Source organism: Dipodomys merriami, unplaced genomic scaffold (assembly GCF_024711535.1).
Source record: "Dipodomys merriami isolate MVZ:Mamm:240054 unplaced genomic scaffold, mDipMer1.0.p SCAF_2, whole genome shotgun sequence".
In the NCBI taxonomy this organism is placed as follows: domain Eukaryota; kingdom Metazoa; phylum Chordata; class Mammalia; order Rodentia; family Heteromyidae; genus Dipodomys; species Dipodomys merriami.
Window position 1 is genome coordinate 31,098,877 of NW_027203381.1, and position 20,120 is coordinate 31,118,996.

General features: G+C 36.8%; 1 protein-coding gene and 1 non-coding gene across 6 annotated transcripts in view; both read left to right on the top strand.

Annotated features, from left to right (window-relative positions):
• The first annotated feature begins 805 nt into the window (after nt 1–805).
• On the top strand, nt 806–935 carry LOC138832707 (small nucleolar RNA SNORA11). Its single transcript, XR_011373647.1, has one exon. It is a non-coding gene; the product is annotated as a small nucleolar RNA SNORA11 (small nucleolar RNA).
• Nucleotides 936–14,680: 13,745 nt separating this feature from the next.
• Nucleotides 14,681–20,120, top strand: part of Ccdc178 (coiled-coil domain containing 178) — a 306,788-nt gene continuing 301,348 nt past the window's right edge. For all 5 annotated transcript variants that reach the window (XM_070029364.1, XM_070029363.1, XM_070029365.1 and 2 more), the window contains exon 1: nt 14,681–14,760. The gene's annotated coding sequence lies outside the window, so the exon portion shown is untranslated. The remainder of the gene's footprint in view (nt 14,761–20,120) is intronic.

Here is a 20,120-nt window from a genome sequence, read left to right on the forward strand (position 1 = left end):
TCCCAAATGAGGTTTCAGAGCAATGAAGAGCAAAGACTTTGAAACTCACAAAAGGCAAGATAGGTAAAGATAAACACACCTGGTATCTAAGGGGAGGGATATCCTATTTTTGATAATAATTTAAGAAAAATATCAATACTTTGGAAGTAGCTGTTTCCTGAATGACACCACCAGCCTCAGAGACATTACTTTTGTTGGTGTACATTTCCACTGAGCTCATAAATCATATAATGAAAAACAGCTGGAGGAGAAACACTTAATATGATAGAAGATATAAAAACATTTTAACAGACATTTTGACATATAAAGAACCAGAAGTCATTTCTGAGCCTCCAAATTATAAACACAAATAATTACCATGGCAAGTAGTAGTGTGTATATATTAAAGAAGTGACATTCTACCACAAAACTTCTTCTTAGGCTCTGGTGACTCGGTTATAAAAATTGTCTTGCAGTTGAAATGTGAAATACCCTGTGCTCATTTGAGGGACAAATGATTTCTCACTGTTACAGGAAATTTGATCCCTTGAAATAAGTGCCAGTTTACAAATAATAGGGTCAGAGTTTTGGATAAAAGGAAACAAACATTCATTAATTTTGTCATGATGAGGACCATGTGTGTAGTCAAGTCAGTTGTTGTCTAATCTTTTTTATGTGTGCCAGCAAGAAGTCCAGAGCCACTTAATTATCCAACACAACTTTTGCAAATGATTCCAAGGAGTGTGTTGATGAAGTCAATGTTTGAGCAGTATTGGCCATTAAGTTACTCTTCTATACTGTAGTGAGCATAAAAAGACAAAAGGATGGGAAGTTCTCAGAGCAGGGGGCCCAAAGAATAGCTCCTCAGTTTATAAGGTACCCACTAATAACTTGTGGTCTCTTGTGAGGAAGAAAAAAAAATGTGTGGCCTTCTTGTGAATAAATGCCCTAAATGTGTGTGTGTGGGGGGGGGGAGGAAGCAAGAAAAGAAAAAAAAATATTTTAAAAGAAGTCAAAAGCACGTGAGAACCAATAGAATATTCATTGTGTCTGTGTTTTTGAATAGAACCTCAGGACTTCCAATGGTTGGCTCTCCCGTTGGTATTCTGACAGAGTTGATTTCTCTGGACACTTTTTATGCAAGTGTGATATATCCATGGTTTGACTTTACCTACCTCCAAAGAGATGAGAATTGCCAAGGGCGTGCTATAAGGCCTTTCCAATTTATTCCCCAATTGTTCAGGACAGTAATCTTTTTAGTTTTCCAGAAGCAATCAATAATATCCTGACCCAAAAAGATGGAAGGGTTTTTCTAGCTAAGGCAGTGATGTGAAAGAAGCAAGCTTGCATACAATGGTTGCTATTTGACATATTTGTTTATATGCTGTTTTAGTTTAATTTTTTATACTTATGTTCTCCTTGCTTATTTGAAGGTTCAAGAAGGGTCTTCATACACTTTCTATAGGGACTCAACCTAAGCCTATGTCTTATGGGTCCACCCATATGTAGGGAAAGGCAGTTGGCCCTCTGATTCTCTCATTCCTTCAGAAAGAGGCATCCCATAACCTCCTGGGCAGAGAAAGAGCAGGACTTTAAAAGATTAATTATATTCAAATACATTTTCCTTATATTTTCTCTTCTGGGGTACGACTATCCTTGCCTAATGAAAATTAACTTTAATTGTATCATCCGATTGTTCAGATTCTTTGTTGTATAGATTCTTTGTTGTATAGCTGTTACAAATGCTGCACATATAGAACTTGATCCCCTTCACTTGCTTTCTGACAGAAAGACTACAAATATAAAATTACCTAATAAGCTGAGTGCTGCTGTCTCACTCCTATAATCCTAGCAACTCAGGAGGCTGAGATTTGAGGACAGTGGTTCAAAGCCAACCAGAGCAGAAAATTCTAGAGACTCTTATCTCCAATTAACTACAAAAAGCTGGAAATGGAACTGTTGCTAAAGTGGTAGAACATTAGCCTTGAGCACAAAAGCTCAGGGACCATGTTCAGGCCCAGAGTTCAAGCTCCAGAACTGCAAAGAAAAACCAAAAATGCATAATGAATCAAAGCTCCATTCAAAGACCATTTCTCCTGGTTTACACACACACACACACACACACACACACACACACACACACACACACACACACACACACACATTAAGATAGCTGGCTAGCTAGAGAACTATCTGTCTATCTATCTATCTGTCTGTCTATCTGTCTGTCTATCTATCTATCTATCTATCTATCTATCTATCTATCTATCTATCTATCTATCTATCTATCTATCTATCTATCTATGGCAGTCATATTGCAATAAAATTTCATACTTTTCATTATCATAAGCCTATAGTTGTATTATGTTCTCTACCATCATATAATCCTTTACCATTATATGATCTCTGTCAAGATTCATCCCCAAAAGCTTTTCTGATAGAATGGACATGGAATCTCCTATAATAAACACAACACACAAACACAAAGAATCTAAATCAACAAAACAAAATGCTTACATAGGGATACAGGTTGATCCATTGTAACAATGAGATGCACAAGACACTATGTTGCAAAACGAACTTTACAATTTAGGCCCAGGGGCATTGTGGAGGTGGGAAGGAAGGGATGGTAGGGGAAAAACAAAGGAAGAGGTAACAATGCTTGATAGGAAATGTACTCATTACCTTGCTCATGTAACTGTAACCCCTCTGTACACTATTTTTACAATAAAAAAAACGTATTAAAAAAGAGAGAATTGACAACAATGTCAACAAACAAAAACTTGCCATCAAATAATGAAAGAAACAGACTGTAGATGTTAATGAATCCCTTAGGTTCCATTAGGTTCCCTGTTTCTACTTACCTCATAAATTGGATTTCAAATGAAACCACAAAAGCAATGCCCCCTGCAGGGCCAGGAGGACCACAAGGGTTCCTTCTTAAGTGGGTGGACTCATTGGTTCTCAATGTGTACACAAAGGGACTCATGCAATCTTCACTTACATGTTACAACCACTTCTACATCCTAACTTTCTAATGTGCTTTCATCTCTAGAATTGTATTCCTTGCGGTCCCAAATGTCCTTCACTCCTGTAGTCCACAAGTGAATGAGAAGAGAAGCCTACGAAGAGGTACATGGGAAGAGAAGAACATGGTGAACTTGGTGAACTTGGTGGAAGTTTTAAAGACATTCTTGAGTTCCCTCACATGGGGAGAATGAGAAAGGGGGAGACACTAGAATGAGAAAAGAGAAAAAAGTTTGTTTTTTAAAATTTATGCAACTAAAAGCATCCTAGTTAGTTATTGAGCATAGTCTACAATTTTGAGTACATTTTGGTGCCTGTTCTTATTACATTATTATTTAGAAACTTTCAGTTTATATATGTATATGCAAGTATATTTATATGTAAATGTTAAATTGATAATTAATATAATAAGTGATCATGTTCATAATTAAATACATTAAATTAAAAATAAATTAATTCAGGGCTGGGAAGGTGGCTCAGTGGTAGAGTGCTTGCCTCGCATGCAGAAAGCCCTGGCTTCGATTCCTCAGCACCACAAAAGCAGAAAAAGCTGGAAGTGGCACTGTGGCTCAAGTAGTAGATCACTAGCCTTGAGCTGAAGAGCTGAGGGACAGTGCCCAGGTCCAGAGTTCAAGCCCCATGACTGACTAAAAAAAAAGAAATGCAAATCAAAACAACATTGAGATACCACCTCACCCCAGTTAGAATGGCAAAAATCAAGACCTCTAACAACAACAGATGTTGGAGGGGATGTGGACAGAAAGGAACCTTACTTCACTGTTGGTGGGAATGTAAACTTGTTCAACCACTTTGGAAAGCAGTATGGAGGTTCCTCAAAAGACTTCACATAAATCTCCCCTATGACCCAGCAATCCCACTTTTAGGCATTTACCCAAATGTTTACAAACAAGACCACACTAAAGCTACCAGCACAACAATATTTATTGCAGCATTATTTACCATAGCTAAGATATGGAACCAACCCAGATGTCCCTCAGCAGATGAATGGATCAAGAAAATGTGGTATATATACACAATGGAATTCTATGCCTCCATCAGAAAGAATGACATTGCCCCATTTGTTAGGAAATGGAAAAACTTGGAAAAAATTATATTAAGTGAAGTAAGCCAGGCCCAAAGAAACATAGGTCCCATGGTTTCCCTTATTTGCAATATCTAGTATATGTATGAGTCAAGCGGAAAAGGTCAGATAATGTGAGGTCAGGAAAATGAACCCTTAGATATGTATTTTAATGTTTTTTTCTTTCATGAATGTGTTTCTAACACATTTAAAAGATTATCTCTTTGTTGCTTTGTATGTCCCTCCCCCACAGTATAACCCCTGCTTTCACTATATTTGATGTCAGTATAACTTGTGGAGGAGATGGGGAAAAACCAGTTGTTTAAGGATACAGGTGGACCTGTTGCAACAACGAGAAGTACAAGTTGTCATGTCCAAAACGAGCTTTACAATGTCGGTGCGGGGGGGGGGGGGCTGCGGGGGGGGGAAGGAGAAGGATTGGGATTGGGGGGTGGGGGGAGGCTGGGAAGGGATGTGAAGGGTAAACCAAAGGAGGAGGGTGCAATGCTTGGAAAGAAATGTACGCATTATCCTGCCCATGTAATTGTAACCCCTATGTACAGTATGTTCACAAATAAAATTAAATTAAATTAAAAAAATTCAAATAAATTAATATATGAATGTTATATATAAATGTGCATTAAATATATAGAGAATAATATGTAATAAAATATATTTAATAATACAATAACAAATATATCAAATATAATATATAATATAATACATAAAATATTATATATTATTTACATATTTAGTTATACATTAAATGTATAAATAAAATAAATATATTAAATAAAATAATAAGTAAATATATATATATACACATATATACACACATGTGTATATACACACATATACATATACATATACACATTTATGTGTGTATATATGTGTGTGCATATATATGTGTGAGTGTGTACACACACACACAAACACACATACATATATATATACACTTTGGTTTTTATTGGTCATGGGGCCTGAACTATGAGCCTAGGTGCTGTCCCTCAGATCCTTTTGCTCAATCTACCACTTGATCCATAAATGCCACTTCTGGCTTTTTCTGTGATTAATTGGAAATAAGAGTGTCACAGACTTTTGTGCTCAGGCTGGCTTTGAACTGCATTTCTCAGATTGCACCCTCCTGTGCAGCTAGCATTATAGATGTGAGCCACCAGTGCCTGGCTAGTTTTATATTTTTCAAAGCAGGAAAAAAACATTCTCATTTATTTCTCATATAGTTCTCATTTATTAATATCATATCGAGAATAGTTTTGTGGCAGTGGAATTTCTGTTTTAAAATTCATGATTAAATATTGAAGATTTTAAGGCAAGGCAGGCACTTAGACTTAATGAGAATGTTAGATTATAATTAACACAGCAATAGCCTGCCGTGGCAGAGGGAAAAGCTGAAGGCCAGTTAGAGGAGTGGCAGTAGTCACTGCTGGAGCTGACACACCACAAGGCTTCATTAGGAATGATGATAGTGGATTACCATTTTTAAATTTATAAACTTTAAGTACAATCAGAATTAGTCTCACACTAAAGTAAATGAAAATAACTGCAAATGTATCTACTGCTGTAGATACATCACTTTTGGACAATGCTGAATTACAAAAATATGTGTGCAGAAGAGAGCTGAATAATGCTGATTAACACAGTAGGCTATTTTAGGAAAAGATGTCCTTCGATTTATAAAGTGAAATTTGTGTTGAGAATCAGAACATACCTATGGATGTTAAAAAATTTTGTCTGTTCCCCCAAATCTAAACTTTGGAAGAAATTATTTTTATTACAACATATCATATGGATAGTGTGTGTGTGTGTGTGTGTGTGTGTGTGTGTGTGTGTGTGTGTGTGTGTGTAGTTTTTGAAACCATATATTCAGGTGATCCATCTAATTTTTGTCACTTGAACACACATTCTGACTTATGACTTTATAATTGTACTGTCAATTTCAATTATGCTTAGATATTTTAAGTTTTTTTCATATTGTTTGTATTCAATGAATCCAGATATACCCAAGACTCTTTTCTCCATGATTATTTATTTTTGTTGTCTGGTGTTGGTACTCAGGCTTAGACTCAGGGCCTGGGTACTAGTGTTCTACCACTGGAGCCACAATTCCACTTCCAGCTTTTCTTTGGTGATGAGTTGGAGATAATAGTCTCTTAGACTTTCTTGCCAGGCTGACTTTGAACCACAAATCCTTAATTCTCAGCTTCCTAAGTCTGCAGTGCCCATCTTCCCATGATTCCTCATAGTGTATCTTGTGGTTTGTTGATGCAGTACATCTTTTGTCCAAGGTCAACAAACTGAAGCTGTCATAATAAATACTTTAGCTGTTAGCACCTTGCTCCACTAGCATCTGAGGCCATGTTTAAGCTCTCACTTACCATTTATCAATTCGTTTGTGAATCTGTCAATACTTATAAGGATGTTTCAATTTCTCGTTCCATTTTAGATGTCCCATATTCCTCTCTTGGAGAGCAGTGAGCGTGGGAAAATGTCAGCTGTGTTTTCCCATGACTTTAGAGACTTGAGCATGATGGGGTTTTGCTTACATTCTTGAAAGAATTTGTTCTGTTTAATTTTCTAATCTACTTTATTTATACCACACTGATGTTAGCACTTATCATTATTAGCTACTATCTTCATGGATTTCTGTTGTAAATCTAGGCTTATGTATGCTTCTGTTTTTCTATACATATACAAAAATTTTCCAGTAATCTTTTATGCTGGGTCTACAGGTCGTCAGGTCAGTTGGAGACACTTTCTCAAATCTTTACCCACTAAGATGTATGCCCCTTACCACACATACTAAGTTAATGAATCCACCCAGAATTGTAGGAATTGTTAAATCCTTCTTCAGAAATCATGCTAACCTCTCTCTGGAGACCCTAAATGTCACCAAAAATAATAATAACCAAAGTGAGGCCTACGGAAATCACTGGTGGTGGGTGAAATCTTGCCATATTTTTCTTCTCTGTTGAATAAGAACAGTTGAATTTTTTTATCTTGGGGTGACTAATGAGGCCCTTAACTGGGAGATTCTACCCTTTTCTTGTTAAGATTAAGGAAGGTGGTAGCTGTCTGCATTTGGGAACCTAGTGGCATACATCAGCCCTGATGGTTACCCATATCTTGGCTCATACCTAATGCACCTTGTCGTTTCTACATTTTATACCGTGACTTCACCTGTGTCTTCCATCTGTTGCTCCATAAAATCCCCCAAGCAATGAAAACTCTATTTGTTCTACTCTCTTACTCAACCTCTTGCAGGATCATCATGACATTTTGTTTGGCTCATGTTTCCAAGGAAACATGGGGAGCAAATAATAACTAATGAGCAATTTGTAGATGATCTTTTGTACATCTCTATAAAACAGACTGAGTAATGTATTGTGAAGTGCACTGATTTGGATTACAATTGGGTATGAATATTATTCCACTTATCACCAACTGTGTGTCTCTGGGCAAGTTATTTAACCTGTTCCAAATCACAGTTGCTATGAAAAAGAGAGACAATAACTATTGCTTCAAGAGATGGATTTAAGGCCACACCAGTGCCCAATCTGGCATGTGATAATGTTCAATAAATTAATGGTAGCAAAATGATAGCAATTATTATTAGAACCTTTTCAGGAAACTAAAGAACCAATGAATAAACTTAGACATCAGCCAATACTTGTCAGTGACTATAGAAATACCCACAAGCAAAGATTAAAGTGTTTTAAAAAATTCATATTTTTCAACAAAAGGCAACTCAAGAGTTGTGCTCAAACATCTATATATGTGTACATATATACATTAACCTATATATTTATTGGTAGTACTGCATTTGAACTGAGTCTTGCATTTACTAGGCAAGTATTCTGCCACTTGAGCCATGTCCCAACTATTTATCTATATTTTATATCTACTTGCTTTGCTTGTAGAAAGAAAATTTCACTTGTTTCCTACCCCTTTGGGAAGAAAACAAATCAAAGTAAAACCTATAAAATATGAGAAGGTACTTACTTTAGAAAAGATTATATATGGGTAGTTGAGACAGGCCATCAAGAATATGGAATAAGCCAAAGCCAAAAGAAAAATTTATCACTGTAGAATGTTATTTGGATATGTTTCCTTGAGGCATTAGATATATAGAGACTATGCCTTAAACAAGTTTTCTATCTACTATTTTCAAAAGTCATAATCAATTCCAGGCTGTTAGATTCAATTTTCGACAATCCTGTCTTATAGGCAGCATCAAAATGTGCTAAAACAATGTGATAGATCAAATGACATCATATCTGTCTTAGGGGATAAAAATGTAATTTACTCCAAAGAGTACAGGAATTTATATCAATAGCTTGTTACCTGATATAAATTTCACAGACTATATCTATAGTGAGCATTTCTTTTATGTTTACTTTTGACTTATTTAAATAATTTATATTTCTCATTTCTCATAAAAAATTTAAGGTTGACACAATGAAATATGATGAAATATGAATATACATATTTCTTGGATATAAGAACTGAAGAGTTGGCATAATTGCTATGACTGAGCTTAATGTCTGGCAGACAAGAAATAAGGAGGTAGATATATAAATTTTGAAGACTATCCTTGCTTTACATTGATTTCTGAGGCCAAAATGTTGTCTGATTTCTCTAAAACTTGACGTAAGTCTTTTCCCCTTCTGGTATGTAGCTGTCAAGGCCAACTCCTTACAAAGGATTTTGTTGGAGACCTCTGAATGATATGATGGACAATATAATAAGCAATTTTTAATGTCATAGCACATTTCATATGTCTTTGTAAAACAGTGCCACTTGACATATTTGGAAGAATAATGGGGCCTAGTAAAAACGACTCTGCAATGTAGTAAGATAGTAGAATGTTTGAATTAGTAATATGTTGTTGGTTTCTTCCAATTCTGGAAAAAGAATTGTACCCGGGCTGAAATAGCATAGTGCTTTTACCTAATTAAAACAACTCATTGTATCCTTTTGGACAAACTTTTATTAAAACTGCCAAGAGTTTGAGCTGTTGGTTTCTAACGAAGTGCTGGATTGTAGGCACACTATAAAACATATAGAGTAAGTATCGCTGTCGCACTGGTCCCCGCCCCCGCCAGCCCCCTGGGTCCTTTGTCTCACCATTCTGTTGTTCCCCTTCCCTTCCCTAATTCAGATAAATGTATATTCAATACACCATAGGGGGAAGAACATACAAAAGAAACAATATATCACATAGTACATTAAAAATCACAACAACAAAGTAAAATCTCTTGTGTTCATGTCTTAGAGTTTGTTTTGCTTAGCAAGACAATATGTTGGATATGATCTGTACAACTTGAGGGGGGGCATTGGGAGGAGGGAAAGTAGGAGAAAATGAAGGAAGGGGTAACAAGTTTGACAAGCAATGTACTTATTACCTTACTTATAACTGTAACTGTAACCCCTCTGTACATCAACTTGACAATAAAAAAAAACATCAAAGCTACACTTTTGATGGTACTCTTATCATACTGTCATCTCAAGATATAATGCCAGGACTATCCACTTAATTTTATTATTATTAAGTAATCATAATAAATGTTTTATTAATATAAAAACATATAGAGTAAGAACAGATCCACGAGCTTTCTATTAGCAGAAAGTATGTATAGATTGGAATCTTACAATGAAACATGGAAGTGCCTGGATTAAATGACCATAACGGACAGAAGGGTGCTTATTTCTGGATGCTTATTATAATGGTCATCTTCAGCACCAGGATAAGTCTAAAATTGTCTCCAAAGTTTATATCATTTATAAAGGAGCAACCTATGTGTAGCACTCGTTTGAAACTTTTTTGTCAATATACACCAACATAAATTAGTTACAAGATAAAAATGGATCTGCTGTAAGAAATGATTTTATATAATCAAATTAAGTTTTATAGAATATTTGCCAAAGATAATATTTTTAATTTTGAAAAGTGGATATAATAATCTTTCAGATACAATTTGACAACATTTTTAATTGTCTACTGGGGACCTGTCTGGTCCAGCTTAAAAAACATTCTTATTAATAAATAGGGATATTGGGCTCATTCTTTATAGCAAATGTGATATGCATTTAAGTACTTAAATGTAGTTCTAAATAATTCTGATACAAATTTCATAAAGGATCTAGAATACTCTGGATTAATGTAGTCTAGTAACGTTAGAAGATAAATTTAACAGCAGTATGCTCACATCTTCAGGACTAACTGGATAAGGGTAATAAGATAAAGGTGAAGAACAATGGAATACCATAGATTGGCAAACATGTTTTTATACAGCCCAAGCTCTATGTTTTGATTTAACTACATGTCCTTTCAAGGTCAATACTATTTTATTTCTTCCTAAAGTACATAATTCAGTGTGAGTCTGCAAATGGAAAAGTTTTTTGTTCTTTGAAATATGTGTCATTTTGTTTTGTTTCTTGTTCTCATCCCTGAATTGATAGTTTCACAGAGAATGTATTCTAGTGATTATTTTCTATCTGCAGTTAATGCATTATTCTACTTGTTGACTTTATTGTTGTAATAGAAAAATCAAATTTTTTACTCTAGTTTCCGAGAAAAATCTGTTTTTCATTTGGAAAAAAGATCACCTTGTCTATGTAGAGAAAGAAACCTATATTTTTTTCTGTACATTTTAGATATATGATTGAAATTTTTATGACAAAAAAAGAGATTAAGAGGAGAAAAGATTTATTTAATATAAGTTATTTGACCCAGAAACATTCTGACCAAATACTTCAAGTTAAATCTTTTTTTCCTATTTGTTTTGTTGATGAGTAAAAAAGAATATGATAGAGCAAAGATATGATCTATAGGCAACTAATAAATGGAGGATAAGTTAGAAACATTGTGCATTCATGATATTCTCTGTAGTTTTGTGTCTTCAGAGATAAACATACAATTTTCCAGTGGCTACAGGGAGTACCTCTGAGATTAATGTTTTAGGACCTGAATCAGAGGAAAATCAGAAAAATTCCTCCTGGGTTTTCTGACCTGCTGTAGGAAGAAAGGAACTGACAGTCAAAGTACTCTATTTCTGACATTTTTCTCAAAAATTTTCACTTTAAATATGTTTTTTTTTACTGTGAAAATACCGTACAGGGGGTTACAATTACATGGGCAAGGTAATGAGTACATTTATTATCAAGCATTGTTGCCTCCTCCTTTGTTTCCCCTTCCCATCCGTTCCTATCTCCCCCCCCCCCACCCAGCAAAAGTTGTAAAGTTCGTTTTCGACATAAGGACTTGTACATTTCATTGTTGCAATGGGTCACCTGTATGCGTATTTAAATGATTTGTTTTTTCCCTTTCCCTCCACAAATTATGTTTTGAATTCAGAAAAAACTATCATTACCTTTATTACACATATCTTTTTAATTATTATTTTTATTATTAAATAATTGTTCAGTGAGTTTATTATGCTATGTCAGGTTGTAAGAACAATGCGTTTTGAACAATGTCACCCCTTCCATCATTCTGTCCCATTTTCTCCCTCCCATCCCTCCTCTCAAATTATGTAGTTCAATTATTACATTTTAGCTTAAAATTTTAGGTTAATTTTTGAGACACTATGTTACTGCTTTATAACAAGCCTTAGAATTTATTTATGTTTTTCCACTGTCTTATTTCTGTTCTGTTTGACTGTCAGCTGCAATTCTAGCTGGGTTTCCATAGTTACTTCTGTATGTTTGCTTAAATATATTCACTTTTGTTTATTTGAAATGCTAATGTACACATAGCATTGGTCTTTTTGCCATGTAACAAATTACTGCAAACATAGCAGCTTAAAACAACATCCACTTATTGGCTCACAAGTCTGTAGATCAGCAATTCCTGCAAGGCTGCCTGGGCTCATCTCCTCAGTGTCTCTCAGGGCACTGGCACAATAATTTACATTGGGACTTATTGCTCTCTACTCATATGGCTCAGATTGTCGGTGGCATTTTTTCAGTTGTCCACCAAAGGTCCCCATTACCTTGTTGGCTCTCACCTGGGGACATTCTCTGTGGCTAGAGGCTGTTTGCATTCTTTCTCCTATATTCTCTTCAGTCTTCAAGTCTGACAATAGAGACTATATCTTGGCACCAAATTCCTCTTTTCTTTTCAAGCTTCTGACCCTAGCCAGTCCCTCTTACTGGTTTACTCAAGTAAGGCCAATGCATGCTTAATTATTTTCTTTTATTCAATTGTATCATATAGCAACTTAATAACAGGGATACATAGGACATATTCAAAATCTTTATGCAGGCAACATATTGGAAGGTAGAGTCTTCTGGATGTATCTTAGACTTTTGTTTACCACAATAGGGACATAGTAATTACCAGTGAGTTCTAATTAAGTGAGAAAAACTTAGCAAAAATGAAGTTTAGAAAAGATTGCTTTATAAAGTGTTGTTTTAATACAATTCTTTGTATTTGGAAGCCTCATAAATACTTACAAACTGGTGGGAAACAATTTATTTTGGTTTTAAAATTTGACATTGTATTGCTAACACATCAAATTTAAGCAATTAATGGAAGAAGACAGTTAAGTGGAGAGTCAATTCTGGAATCTATTTTTTGTTTAAATAAGGAGCTCTACCTCTGCATATATTAGTTGAAGATTAAGATTCTTCTCTAGTTTGCTTCTTATTGCTTTCCTATTTTCATTTTCAGCAGGAAGGATCTTATTCCAGCTGTGGCCTTACTGATTTCTTCCCATTAGATAGCACTACAAATTGAATTGCCTCTTAAGGTAATAGATTTTGCCAACTTAACCTTGTTAGACAGTTACCTGTTTCCAGTCTTGCCCGGGAATACCTATCTGGGAAAGCATACACATCTGTATCCCAATCCTATTATTGCCAGAAAGCCAAGAAAGCTTATCAGACTTGATCTTGTCATCCAGCAAGACAAGAATCCAGGCATGATGCAAAAGTAGTGAAAATGATAGGTATTTTATTGGAAAAAATATGGTAGAGAAAGGATATACATGGCATAATGCCCAAGATGACTGCACTTAGTTCATTGCCAGCAATCCTTAGGATACAGACATGAGCATTAGGATTAAGTAGAGAAAGAATGGGTGGGGGGAGGGGAGGAGACACGCAAGGGACAAAGATATGGTTAGCTGAAGAGTCCAGGAAACAGGTGTAGCCTGGCTAGTTATCACCTCAGTTTTGGTTCTCCTGGGTTATGAAGAAGTTGCCACTGTCAGCACTTGAGGGGAGGAATATAGTACCCATGAGATAACTTCTCCCACTCCAGAGTTCAGCCTTATTATTACTGGTCCTATCCACAATTGGGGGTGATCTAGCCTGCAAAGCTCTGTCTGCTATTCCTTAGATGTAGTTTTAGTCATTTGTTGTAAAGATGTTGTGGGTCATTCCTGTCTTTCCGGGAACTCAAGTGACTGCAAAATGACTGGAGGGAATGTTTTAGAACAGTTACAAACATGAAGTAGAGGCGGAGATGGCAAGCTGGCCTGTTTTTTGTTAATTCATGATAGTAAAACCAGTATAAATCCCTGATACTATAAATACCTGAGAGAGACACAGAGACAGAGACAGACACAGAGATAGAGACAGAGACAGAGAGACAGAGAAAGAGACAGGGAGAGAACAACACCTTTAGCCTTTGGGTTTTGAGTATTTATTGAAATCGCCTGTTAGGTATTTCTATCATTAGGTCCAATCTACTGGGCTAAGGTCACCTGTAAATCTAGAAGTTTCATTAAAATATTTTCTTCTAGAAATCTGAGATTTGATTTTTCCACTTTAAGTTCCTTTTGCATATCTTCATCGCTCATGGCTATTGTCATCTTAATCATCTTTGATTTATGATGAAGTGTTTATATTCATGTAACAACACAATTGGTGAGAATATTTTGAAGTGTAACTATGTCTTGAAAGCCTGTTTTAGGTGACAATAGATAGTTTTAAGGAAACAAAGCTTAAGTAATATATTTCATGCCAGATAGTAATTTGTGAAATGGATCAATGCTTCAAGAAAATTTGCTTTTATTAGAAATCGACACTCAGACAAATGTCTTGAGTCATCACTTTCCTACCATCCACCCGCAAACAGAATGATAAAAAGAGTTTTCCTTTCCTAACTGTATTAAGGTTTTTTAATAAAGTCACTCACGGACAATGCCATATAATTCTAGTCATTTGTCCCAAAGGACAAGAAGTCACCTTCTTGAGAAGAAGTGATGAGGAGGGAGACTAAGCAAGACTTTTGTCTTTGGAAACCCCCCTGAAGAGGGCAGAAACGAAGGCCAAGAGTCCTGGCAAAATTTGTCAGCAATGTCTCACCCACATTCCTGTTGTAGGAAAAGAAATGGACTCATCCCCACCCTCCACTATGCTAGGAAGAGAACAAACGTTAGCAGAGTAGCAAGTGCCAGGGTCCAGCACAGGGAGGGTTAGGCGCAATGCAGTATGGTGCCATGCCATGCTATGTCATGCGGTGTGGTGCGCGGAAGGAGATGCCCAGGAACGGATGGGCCTGAGCCGCAGGAAGCTGCGCGGGTGGCTGGCACACTCCGCCCACTGCCCACCCCCACAGCCAGTGTAGTCACCTGGACACCAGTAACGGACTGCAGGCTTCGCTGCCTTGAGTGCAGGGAAATACAGGGAAGAGGGGAGCTGGGCTGGTGAGTTGGGAGCTGTAGTTGACGCCCTCTCCTCTGGCCAGTATTGTGGGCCCACCCACCATTCACTAGCATCATTAGGATACTGTGGGACCTGAGCTACCCCAGTGGCCAGAGCTATCATCTCACTGTCCTGGCCAGAGGGGAGGTGGAGGAAGAGAACAAACATCTCTCTGGCCTGAGAACCATCTCTAAGGCTGGGAAAGAAGGCAGTCTCCCTCTATTTGCGCACTCGCTGAGGTCACATTATTTGCAACTGCATCTCTATGGTCTAATTATGAAAATGATTATCTTGACTTCGGATTCACTTAGCAGGCCATCATGTGGTGGCTCATGTATTATGTTTCGAACTGTAGTTAATTCCTTCCATGGTTATTTCAGCGCTAAATTTTCAAGTGTCCACTAACTCAGATGTTGAACAGCTTCCTAAGTCAGAGGTGGGGAATTTTTGTATTTATTTATTTGTCTAAATCCCCACAATTGAAAGACCTCACCCTGCAGATGAGGAAAGCCATCCTCAGAACTGACTGGCCCAAAGTCAAACCCCGCAAGCCTCAGATCCAGGGCAAGGGGGTTTCCTGACTCCTAATTCAAGCCACTTTCTGTGCTTCTTGACATTCATCCACAGCTCCATAAATATGTAATTGACATGGTAGTTTCCCACTTCGACTTGCCTTGTATTATTAATGCTTCTGGCATCCTGGGATTTGTCTTCAGTTCCCTTCTGGGTTGAGAGGAATTGTTTATTGGTATTGCTTTGACAATAGATTCTATATGCCACCAATTAGCTCTGAGTTAAACAAGTCAGAAGAAAAGGATGATGAACTGTAAGAAAGATTGAGCAATCCATAGAATTTTTAGCTGATATGTTTACGTTGAATGATTTGGACATTTATACTAGAGCACATTACATCTATCTTAAATACATAATTCCTCTCATTATATTAGTGTATTTAAGACTGTTTTGATTTGTAATTATCTGTAAGTAGTTGTACAAAGGAGTTGCCATTTAACAAAGCAATCATGAATACAATATATCTTTTTTTTAATTTAATTTTATTTTATTTGAGAACATACTGTACAGAGGGGTTACAATTACATGGGCAGGATAATGCATACATTTCTTACCAAGCATTGCAGCCTCCTCCTTTGTTTACCCTTCACCTCCCTTCCCCGCCTCCCCCCTCCCCCCACCCAATTATCCCCCACTCCCCCCCACACACCGACATTGTAAAGCTGGTTTTGACATGACATTTTGTACTTCTCATTGTTGCAACAGGTCCACCTGAATCCTTAAACGACTTGTTTGTCCCCATCTCCTCCACATGTTATACTGACATCAAATATAGTGAAAGCAGGGGTTACACTGTGGGGGAGGGACATACAAAGCAACAAAGAAATAATCTTATAAATGCGTTAGAACCACATGCATGAAAGAAATGAAAACATTAAAATACATATTTAAGGGTTCATTTTCCTAACATCACATTATCTGACCTTTTCCGCTTGACTCATACCTATACTAGATATTGCAAATAAGGGAAACCATGGGACCTATGCTTCTTTGGGCCTGGCTTACTTCACTTAATATAATTTTTTCCAAACCTTTCCATTTCCTAACAAATGGGGCAATGTCATTCTTTCTGATGGAGGCATAGAATTCCATTGTGTATATATACCACATTTTCTTGATCCATTCATCTACTGAGGGGCATCTGGGTTGGTTCCATATCTTAGCTATGGTAAATAATGCTGCAATAAACATAGTTGTGCTGGTAGCTTTAGTGTGGTCTTGTTTGTAAACATTTGGGTAAATGCCCAAAAGTGGGATTGCTGGATCATAGGGGAGATCTATGTGAAGTCTTTTGAGGAACCTCCATACTGCTTTCCAAAGTGGTTGAACAAGTTTACATTCCCACCAACAATGAAGTAAGGTTCCTTTCTGTCCACATCCCCTCCAGCATCTGTTGTTGTTAGAGTTCTTGATTTTTGCTGTTCTAACTGGGGTGAGGTGATATCTCAATGTTGTTTTGATTTGCATTTCTTTTATGGCTAGGGATGTTGAACATTTCTTCATGTGTCTATTGGCCATCCTTCTTTCTTCTTCAGAGAAGCTTCTCTTTAAGTCTTTCGCCCAATTATTTATTGGGCAGTTGTTTCTTTGAGGATTTGTTGTTGGGTGGTTTAATTTTTTGAGTTCCAAGTATATTTTAGATATGAGACCCTTGTCCGTTGTATGGCTAGTAAAGAACTTCTCCCAATCGGTGGGCTTTCTATTGATCTTGCCAGCTATGTCATTTGCCCTGCAGAAGCTCTGCAATCTTATGCAATCCCATTTGTCCAACCTTTCTTTGATTTGTTGTGTTTCCAGGTCTCTATTCAGAAAATTTCGACCTGAGCCAAGGAGACCTAGGGTTTCTCCTATTCCATCCTGTAGTGTTTTCAGAGTGTCTGCTTTGAGTTCAAGGTCTTTGATCCATTTGGAGTTGATTCTAGTGCAGGGTGATATATAAGGATCTAGCTTTAGTTTTCTACATGTAGTTAACCAATTTTGCCAGCACCATTTACTGAAGAGGCTGTCTTTCTTCCATTCTATTGTTTTAGCTTCCTTATCGAAGATTAGATGGCTATAGGTCTGTAGGTTCATTTCTGGGTTTTCAATTCTATTCCATTGGTCCTGAGGTCTGTTCTTATGCCAATACCAAGCTGTTTTGATTACTATGGCTTTATAGTAGAGTTTGAAATTTGGTATTGATATTCCTCCAGCAGTGTTCTTTCCGTTGAGGAGCGTTTTTGCTATTCGGGGTCTTTTATTGTTCCATATGAATTTTTGGATTGCCTCTTCTATTTCCTTGAAGAATGAGGGTGGAATTTTGATAGGTATCGCGTTGAATTTGTAGATAGCCTTGGGAAGTATTGCCATTTTCACGATGTTAATCTTTCCAATCCAGGAGCATGGGAGGTTTTGCCATTTTTTAAGTTCTGTGTTGATTTCCTTTTTCAAGATTTTAAAGTTTTCATCATAGAGGTCCTTCACTTCTTTAGTTAAGTTAATTCCTAGGTATTTTATTTTTTGTGGGGCTATTACAAATGGAGTTGCTTTCCTAATTTCAGCCACACTTTTCTCATTGTTGGCATACAGAAAAGCCATTGATTTTTGGGGGTTAATTTTATAACCTGCTACTTTGCCAAAGTTTTCAATCAGCTTGAGTAATTTGGGAGTGGAGTCTATGGGATTCTTTAAATACAAGATCATGTCATCTGCAAAGAGGGAGAGTTTTATTTCTTCTTTCCCTATTTGGATCCCCTTTATGTCTGCATCTTGTCTTATTGCTGTAGCTAGGCATTCTAATACTAGATTGAAGAGAAGTGGAGAGAGTGGGCATCCTTGTCTTGTTCCTGAGTTAAGAGGAAATGGCTTTAGTTTTTCACCATTGAGTGTAATGCTGGCTGTAGGTTTGTCATATACAGCCTTTATTGTATTGAGGAATGTTCCATGGATTCCTAATTTTTCCAAAACCTTCATCATAAAGGGGTGTTGGATCTTGTCGAATGCTTTTTCTGCATCTATTGAGATAACCATGTGGTTCTTATTCTTGTTCCTGTTGATGTGATGAATAATATTAATTGATTTGCGTATATTGAACCAGGTTTGCATCCCTGAAATGAATCCTGTTTGATCATGGTGTATGATTTTTTGGATGAATTGTCGAAGTCGATTGGCCAAAATTTTGTTGAGAATTTTTGCATCAATGTTCATCAAAGAAATGGGTCTATAGTTCTTTTTCTTTGATGAGTCCCTGCCTGGTTTTGGGATGAGGGTTATGATGGCTTCTTAGAATGTGTTCGGTAGTGAGCTTTCTCTTTCAATTTCATTGAAGAGTTGGAGGAGTATTGGTGTGAGCTCTGCTCTGAAGGCCTTGTAAAATTCCGCTGTAAAACCATCTGGTCCTGGACTTTTCTTAGCTGGGAGGTCTCTTATTGCTGTTTCTATTTCAATGCTTGATATGGGCCTGTTAAGTTGGTTTAACTCATCTTGGTTTAGTTTTGGCATGTCAATATTTGCTAGGAAAAGGTCCATTTCTGTCAAGTTCTCAAACTTATTAGCATAAAGTTTTGAGAAGTATTCCCTTATAATGTTCTGAATCTTGGTTGTTTCCGTGGTGATGTTTCCATTCTCATCTCTGAGTTTATTAATTTGGGTGTGTTCTCTCCTTTTTCTGATAAGGTTTGCTAAGGGTCTGTCAATTTTAAGTTTTTCGAAGAACCAACTCTTTGTTTTGTTGATTCTTTCTATAGTTTTTTTGGATTCTAATTCATTTAATTCTGATTTAATTTTGATTATTTCTTTCCGTCTACTGGATTGGGGTTTATCTTGCTGCTCTTTTTCAAGGAGGTTTAGATGTGTCATTAAATTGTTGGTTTCCGATCTCTCCAATTTGTTGATGTAGGAGCTCAGAGCTATAAACTTGCCTCTGAGTACTGCCTTTGCTGTGTCCCAGAGGAGCTGGTAATTTGTGTGTTCATTTTTGTTGAATAGCATGAACATTTGAATTTCCTTTCTAATCTCTTCCATGACCCACTCATGATTCAGCAGTGTGTTGTTCAGCCTCCATGTGATACCGGACTTTCTTTGGTGGCTTTTGGTGTTGAGTTCTAATTTTATTCCCTTGTGGTCAGAGAGAATGCAAGGTATAACTTCAATGTTTCTGAATTTAGACAAGTTTGCTTTGTGGCCTAAAATGTGGTCTATTTTAGAAAACGTTCCATGTGCTGCTGAGAAGAACGTGTATTCTGATGCTGCTGGGTGAAATGTTCGGTAAATGTCTGTTAAGTCTAGTTGATCTATGCAGCTGTTTAGATCTGCGGTTTCTCTGTTGAGTTTTTGCCGAGTTGATCTATCTAGTGGGGAGAGTGGTGTGTTAAAATCCCCAACAATTAATGTCTTTGGATCTATATGGGATTTGAGGGAAAGTAGTGTTTCTTTGATAAATTTGGGTGCTCCATTGTTTGGCGAATAGATATTTAGAATTGTAATATCCTCCTGAAGGAGAGATCCTTTAATTAGTATGTAGCGACCTTCTTTATCTCTTCTCACGAATTTTAATTTGAAGTCTATTTTATCTGATATTAGGATTGCAACTCCCGCCTGTTTATGAGGGCCGTTTGCTTGGTAGATTTTGTTCCAGCCTTTAACCTTGAAAATATGTTTGTTTTTACGGGCAAGATGTGACTCCTGCAGACAGCAGATAGAAGGGTCTTGTTTTTTAATCCAGCTAGACAGTCTATGTCGCTTAATTGGAGAGTTCAGTCCGTTAACGTTAAGAGATAGGACTGAGAGGTATTTGGGAGTTCCTGCCATG